The sequence below is a fragment of the Colobus angolensis genome, unplaced genomic scaffold, assembly GCF_000951035.1.
Source record: "Colobus angolensis palliatus isolate OR3802 unplaced genomic scaffold, Cang.pa_1.0 Scaffold9, whole genome shotgun sequence".
NCBI lineage: Eukaryota > Metazoa > Chordata > Mammalia > Primates > Cercopithecidae > Colobus > Colobus angolensis.
This window is the reverse complement of record NW_012122931.1, coordinates 736,113-744,067: the sequence shown is the minus strand read 5'-3', so window position 1 is coordinate 744,067 and position 7,955 is coordinate 736,113.

The window sequence follows — 7,955 nt, the reverse complement described above, 5'->3', positions numbered from 1 at the left end:
CCTCCCGGGTTTACACCATTCTCCTGCCTCAGCCTCCCGAGTAGCTGGGACTACAGGCGCCCGCCATCTCGCCCGGCTAGTTTTTTGTATTTTTATTAGAGACGGGGTTTCACCGTGTAGACCAGGATGGTCTCGATCTCCTGACCTCGTGATCCACCTGTCTTGGCCTCCCAAAGTGCTGGGATTACAGGCTTGAGCCACCACGCCCGGCCTGAATTGGCCCCTTTATCATTATATAGTGACCTTCTTTGTCTCTTATCTCTTATTACAGTTTTTGTCTTGAAATCTATTTTGTCTGATATAAGTATAGCAACTCCTGCTCTTTGGTTTCCATGGAATATCTTTTTCCATCCATTTATTTTAAATCTATGTGTGTCTTTATAGGTGAAGTATGTTTCTTGTAGGCAACAGATCAATGGTCTTGTTTGTTCATCCATTCAGCCAGTCTATGTCTTTCGATTGGAGAGTTTAGTTCCTTTACATTTAATGTTATTATTGATAAGTAAGGGCTTATTCCTGCCATTTTGATTTGTTTTCTGGTTGTTTTGTGGTCTTCTCCTTCTATTTTTCCTCCCTGTCTTCCTCTAGTGAAAGTGATTTTCTCTGGTGATATGATTTATTTCTTGCTTTTTATATGTTGTGTATCCATTGTATGTTTTTTGGTTTGAGGTTACCATGAGACTTGCAAATACTATCTTAATCTTATAACCCATAATTTTAACCTGATAACAACTTAACACTATCTGCATAAACGAGCAAAAAGAAAACTAATAAAAACTCTGTGCCTCAACTTTGTCCCCGTTTTTTTTTTAACTTTTTGTTGTTTCTATTTATATTTTATTATACTAAGTATGTCCTGAAAAGTTGTTGTAGTTATTCTTTTTGATGGGTTCATTGTTTCATCTTTCTACTTAGGATAAGAGTAGTTTACACACCACAGTTAACAGGGTTATAATATTCTGTGTTCTTCTGTGTACTTACTATTACCAGTGAGTTCTGTACCTTCCAGTGATCATTTATTGCTCATTAATGTCCTTTTCCTTCTGATCAAATTACTCCCTTTAGCATTTCTTGTAGGACAGGTCTGGTGTTGGTGAAATCTCCAAGCTTTTGTTTGTCTGGGAAAGTCTTTCTCCTTCATGTTTGAAGGATATTTTCACTGGATATACTATTCTAGGGTAAAAGTTTTTTTTTTTTCTTTCACCACTTTAAATATGTCTCCTGGCCTTTAAGGTTTCTACTGAAAAGTCTGCCACCAGACGTATTGGAGCCCCATTGTGTGTTGTTTCCTTTCTCTTGCAGCTTTTAGGATCTTTTCTTTATCCTTGACCTTTGGGAGTTTGATTATTAAATGCCTTGAGGTAGTTTTCTTCAAGTTAAATCTGCTTGGTGTTCTATAACCTTCTTATACTTGGATATTGATCTCCTTCTCTAGGTTTGAGAAGTTCCCTATTATCCCTTTCAATAACTTTCTACCCCTATATGTTTCTCTACCTCCTCTTTAAGGCTAATAACTCGTAGATTTGCCCCCTTTGAGGTTATTTTCTAGATCCTGTATGTGTGTTTCATTGCTTTTATTCTTTTTTGTCTCCTCTGATTGTGTATTTTCAAATAGCCTATCTTCGAGCTCACTAAGGCTTTCTTCTGCTTGATCAATTCTGATGTTAAAGGACCCTGGTGCATTCTTCAGTATACCAACTGCATTTTTCAGCTTCAGAATTTCTGCTTGATTCTTTCAAATTATTTCAGTATCTTTGTTACATTTTTCTGATATAATTCTGAATTCCTTCTCTGTGTTTATCTTGAGTTTCTTTAAGTCTCCTCAACACAGCTATTTTGAACTCTGTCTGAAAGGTCACATATCTCTGTTTTTCCAGAATTGGTTCCTGGTGCCTTATACTTAGTTCATTTGGTGAGGTCATGTTTTCCTGGATGGGGTTGATGCTAGCAGATGTTTTATGGCATCTGGGCATTGAAGAGTTAGGTATTTATTATAGTCTTCTTTGTCTAGGCTTATTTGTAGCCACCCTTCTTGGGAAGGCTTTCCAGATTTTGAAAAGACTTGGATGCCATGATCTAAGTTGTATCTGCTTTAGGGGACCCCAAGCTTAGTAACTCTGTGGTTCTTGCAGACTCGTAGAGGTACTGCCTTGATGGTCTTGGAAAAGATCCAGGAGAATTCTCTGGATTATCAGGCAGAGACTCTTGTTCTCTTCCCTCTCTTTCTCCCAAACAAACAGAGTCTTTCTCTCTCTGTTCTGAGTCACCTAAAGCTGGGGATGGAGTGACAAAAGCACCCCTGTGACCACCACCACTATGACTGCACTGGGTCAGACTTGAAGCCAGTAGAGCACTGGGTCTTGCCCAAGGCCTGCTATAAACTCCATGGCTATTGCCTATGTTCACTCAAGGCCCTGGGGCTCTACAATTGGCAGGTGGCAAAGCCAGCTAGGCCTGTGTCTTTCCCTTCAGGTTGGCAAGGTCCCCTAAGCCTCAGGTGGGTTCAGAGGTGCCATCTGGGAGTCAGGGACTAGCATTAAAAAGTTTAGAAGTCTACTTGGTGTTCTATTGTGTTGTGGCTGAGCTTGCACTCAAACCACAAGAAGCAGTCCTTCCCACTCTTCCCTCTCCTTTCCAAAGGCAGAGGAGCCTCACCCCATAGTCACCACGACCCCAGGCCGTGAGGACTACCAGCCAGTGTTCCCTTAAGACCCAAGGTCTCTTAAGTCAGCTCGTGGTGAATGCTACCTGGCCTGGGACTCACCGTTCAAGGCAATGGGCTCTCCTCTGGCCCAGGGCACATCCAGAAATGCTGTCCAAGAGTCAAGTCCTGGAATTGAGCACTCCAATAGCCCACTTGGTGCTCTACCCCACTGTGGCCATGCTGGTACCAGAAGCCAGCAAGTCTCAGAGGCTCGCCCAAGGCCCTCAACATAGTACCTGGGTATCACTGCTGGTTATTCAGGGCCCAAGTGCTCTTCAGTTAGCAGGTGATTGAGAATCCTTCCAGGACTGGGTCCTTTACTTCAAAGTAGCAGGTTCCCTTCTGACCCAGGGTGTGTCTAGAAATGTCATCTGGGAACTTGGCCTGGAACAGGGGCCTCATGACTCTGACCAGTGCCCTTTCCTGCTGTGGCTGAGCTGGTATCCAAGATGCAAGACAAAGTCCTCCCCACTCTTCGTTGTCCTCTCCTCAAGTGGAAGAAAGGCGTCTCTTAGACCCACAAGCTGTGCAGCCTAGGGTTAGGGGAGGGCTGATGCCAGAACCCTCTTGGCTGCCCCAGCTGGTGTCTCAGTATGTTGCATGCTCCCCTGCCCCTACCCCTGCCCCACGAGTCCACTGTCTCTGGGCCTAGTTCAGCACTGGGACTCACCTAAGAGTTGCAGTCCTTATGCTGAAGACCTAGATTACCTCTCAAGTTTACTTGCAGACACAAACCCCAGTGTCTCTTCAAATATTGCTTCTCATCCATTCTACTTTCTCATCCCTTTTACTTTCTTCTTCTGGAATTTGTCTAAATTATATGTACGTTGGAACTTCTCCTTCCATCTCCATCTTCATTAGTTTCATCTCTACATCGTCAGGGATGTCATTAGAACTATTTTCCAGTTCACTGATTCTTTCTTGTCTAATCCCAGGTTAAACCCATACATTGTGATGTAAATATCTGTGGTACAAAAGGGCTGCTTGACCTGAGAGTTCACTGTGATGAACGGCGAGACACCAAGGGCCATTTTCCTTCTCTCAGAGAGACTGCTCCAAAATCCAGCTTCCTCCAGGACCAATAACTTCCTTCTTTTAGCAAAGGGAGGTACAAGTTCCCTTGCACTCCAAGGTCCTGGGGGGCTGGACAACAGGCATTTTTTGAAAACTCTCAGAAGCCACTGGAACTCAAGTCATTTCCGTTTCCTCCACCTGACAAGCCATTTTCTCATGCTTCCACTATAAGAAGGTAGTCACAGGGTGGGGGCAACAGCGTCTTTCTCTGGAATGCAAACCCACCGTGTGTCTAGCAGTGGCATTGGCCTTCCTGCGCGCCTTGTAAATGTTCCCCCAACTGCACCTCTTCCTTGGGTCACACCATATGGTGTAATGTCCATTCCAAATCCAATTTCCTGCCAGTTCCAACCCAGATTTTGCAGCACTTGAAGTTCTGCTTGATCTTTTCCCAACTGACTTGGTTATTTTCAGAGTTTCTTGCTCTTTACACATATTTCCAATCCCTTCTATGCTACATTACACACAACTACTTTGTATTCTGCTTCTGTGGATCTGATTCTGCACCCCGTGGTTTTTGCTGCCTCTGTGCAATGCATCTTGTTTCCTTGTGTGATCTATGCTTTTTGACAGTTAATGTGTATTTCTTAGAACATTACCCCTGAGGATTATTTGAGGCTGAAAGTGGATTTGCATTTCCCTTTTCCAGGCACCCAGGAGAGTGAAAATCCTCGTATTCTACTTTGAACTCTGAGCTCCAGGTTTTTCAGAACCAAAGGAAGTGTAATTTCAGGCTGGAACCTTCTTAGGTGTCAAATCAGAGTTGCACATCGTATTACTGGTGTGGTGCAAAGTACCACACACTCCACAGCCGGAACAACGATTTGTTGTCTCATAGTTCTGGAGGCCAGAAGTCCAAGATACAAGCGTCGGCCGGGTTGGTTCCTTCTGGAGGCTCTAGGGGAGAATCTGTTCCATGTCGCTCGCTCCCCTAGTGCCTGGTGGTTGCTGGCAATCTTTGATGTTCCTTAGCTTGTAGATATGTCACCCCAACCTCTGTCGCCATCTTCACATGGTGTTCTCTCTGGGTGCAGGTCTCCGTGTCCAACTTTCCCCTTTCTACAAGGACCCCGGTCATACTGGATTGGAGTCCACCCTAATGACCGCATCTTAAATTGATTACATCTGTAAAGACCCTATTCCCAAAGAAGGTCACATTCACAGGTATTGAGCGTTGGGAGTTTCAAGATGGCGGGGGCACAATGCAATCTGGAACACGTACTCTCAGGTTAGTTCTGTTTCCACCCACTGTCAAGGTACAAGAAAGAGAATTTCCTTTGCAATCCCTTGGTGGTGGTGGTGGCGGCAGTGTGTGTATGCGGCTGGGTACATTACTACTCTTCCTGACATTGGGGGTGAGGCCTGTTGGGGTCCTGGCTTTAAAGAGGGGCTTGCCTTGGGCAGGCCCTCAGTTTTGTCTCGCTCGCACGCCCACTCAGGTGATAAAGATTGGCCCTTAAGCTCACCCAGCTGGGCAGACACCCATAAGGAGGAAGCCAGCCCACCTGTCTGGATTCCTGCCTTTACTTCAGCATCTGTTTTTGTTTCTTTACCAGCTCACTGATGGAATTACAAATATGTTCCCAGTGTTTTTGTTGTCTTATCAGAAGGGTTGATCAGGATACGTACCCTACTGCAGAAGACAGAGTAATGGTCCTCCCTCCCCACCAAAGATATCCGTGTTCCAGACTATGTCACAGTCTGGACCCTGTCAATATGTTACCTTTCACTGCAAAAGAGACTTTGCAGGTGTGACTCAGGGAGATTGTCCTGGATAATCTGGGTGGGTGAATCTAGTCATCTAAGTCCTGAAAAGTGGAGACCCCTTCCCAGCTGTAACCAGAGGGACACAGATGTGACTTTGGAAGAGGGGTCAGAGAGATGCCACGATGATGCCTTTGAAGATGGAGCAGGGGGCCATGATTCAACAGATGCAGCAGTTTCTAGAAGCTGCAAAAGGGAAGGAAATGGTTTCCCCCTGGAGCCTCCAGGAAGGAACATAACTCTGCTGACACCTCCATTTTAGTCCAGTGAGACCTAGGCTGGGCTTCTATGACCTACAGAAGCATACAGCGATAGCAAAATAAATGCACTCACACACTGCTGGACGCAGCAGGCAAGCCTCTGGAGACAGCATGCATTGCTCCTTCTGTGTGCGGAAACTGTATCGTCATTTTTTTTTTTTTTTAATCTTCCTCACCCTTCCTTTCGTTTGTCTTCATCCAACTTTAATTCATTATCTTTCTTGATGTTTGTATTTGTGCTGTGAAGTCTACTTATGCCTCCATCACGTGATTTTCCAGGTAAAAGTCAAGAAATATCATTGAAGCCCGACAAACCGAGGAAACCAGTGCCCCTGTCCTCCCTGACCCGCTCCTATGTCCCTTCCCCGCTGTTTTTCTCTCTTTTTCTCTCGTTTTCCTCTAATTTGGTCTTGAGACCTCTCTCTGGAGAGGTCATATCCATCTCATCCACCTTCCAGGAGAGGCTGGAACCAGAGGAGAGTGAGGCTGGGGCGTGTGGCTCAGGTGGACACAGAGGAGGCAGCGGCACAGGACACATGGAATCAAAGCAGCGCGCTCCTTCCAGATCCAGAGAGAAAGGGCTGTGGCTCTCGGGGCTGATAACGGGAGATGGTCCAGGACACCCACGCTCCCACTGGTGAGGAGGGGGGGGCGGAGAGGGAGAGAGGGGGGGGGAGAGAGAGAGAGAGAGAGACCAACCCATGACCAAAGCCTTTATTGGGGTCCAGGGTGTTAAAGCTTTCCCACAAGGGTTCTAATTGGTGGGGATAGGACAGGCAGCCTCAAGGTCCGTGGTCGCTGACTGTGACTGAAAGGCCATCACTGTGGCCTATTTGCACGGCCACACAGGGGGTGCCTCGGTCCGGCAGGTTGTTCCGGCTGTCCCACAGCGAGGTGGTCACCAGGAGGCGGTGGCACAAGACAGATGTCTGGATTGAGACACTGAGGAACTGGGGGAGTGCTGCAGGTGCAGAACCATCAACTGTGTCCAGGCACAGTGGCTCACGCCTGTAACACCAATACTTTGGGAGGCCGAGGCGGGTGGATCACTTGAGGTCAGGAGTTCGAGACCAGCCTGGCCAACATGGTGAAACCCCACCTGTACTGAAAAAAAAAAAAAAAAAAAAAAAATTAGCTGGGTGTGGTGGCGCACGTCTGTAATCCCAGTCACTTGGGAGGCTGAGGCAGGAGAATCACTTAACCCAGGAGGCGGAGGTTGCAGTGAGCCAAGATCGTGCCACTGCACTCCAGTCTGGGCAACAAAGCGAGACTCCGTTTCAAAAACAGAAACAAAAACAATAAAAAAAACTGTCAACTGTGTCGAGGGTGACCGAGCTCTGCTTCTGGTGAAAGAGAGTTAAACTTATATTCAAAATGGACATTAAAGCAACATACAGGTATAAGAACTCACTATACTTCTTTACATTAGTGATTTGCCTTCTGCGGGGCTTATCACAGTTGCCTAGCAGCACCACCTCTTCCACCGTGTTTAAGACTTGTTTCTGTGCTTTCTCCAATTTCTTTCTTTCAAGTCTGGTATTGAAGACATGGAACGCTCAAATACACAGAGGAGGCTGCACAGGCCCGTTCAAGAACCAGAGCGTCCAGAAGTAATTCACATGCTGTGAACTGGCTTTTCTTTTCTTCCTTTTCTTTTGACTTTTTTCTCCTTTGCTATTTGAAGTGTTTTAGTTTCACGAGAGTCTTGCAGGGTAGAAGTAATCTAAATACCTATGTGTCCGGAAAACGTAATCTTTTTTTATAAAAATAAATGTTCTGTACAATTTATTAAAGGCTAATTTCCGAAATTTTAAAATCTTCAGGTTATACTTCTTAAGCTATTCCAAGCTGTCTGTTTTCGAGGTTTTGGAGTGCTACTGTAAGTTTGGAAAACTACTACGATGGCTGGGGGTGGTGGCTCACGCCTGTAATCCCAGCACTTTTGGAGGCCGAGGCGTGCGGATCACGAGGTCAGGAGTTCAAGACCAGCCTGGCCAAGATGGTGAAACCCCGTCTCTACTAAAAATACAAAAATTAGCCAGGCGTGGTGGCGGGTGCCTGTAATCCCAGCTAGGCTGAGGCAGGAGAATCGCTTGAACCAGGGAAGCAGAGGTTGCAGTGAGCCAAGATTGCGCCACTGCACTCCAGCCTGG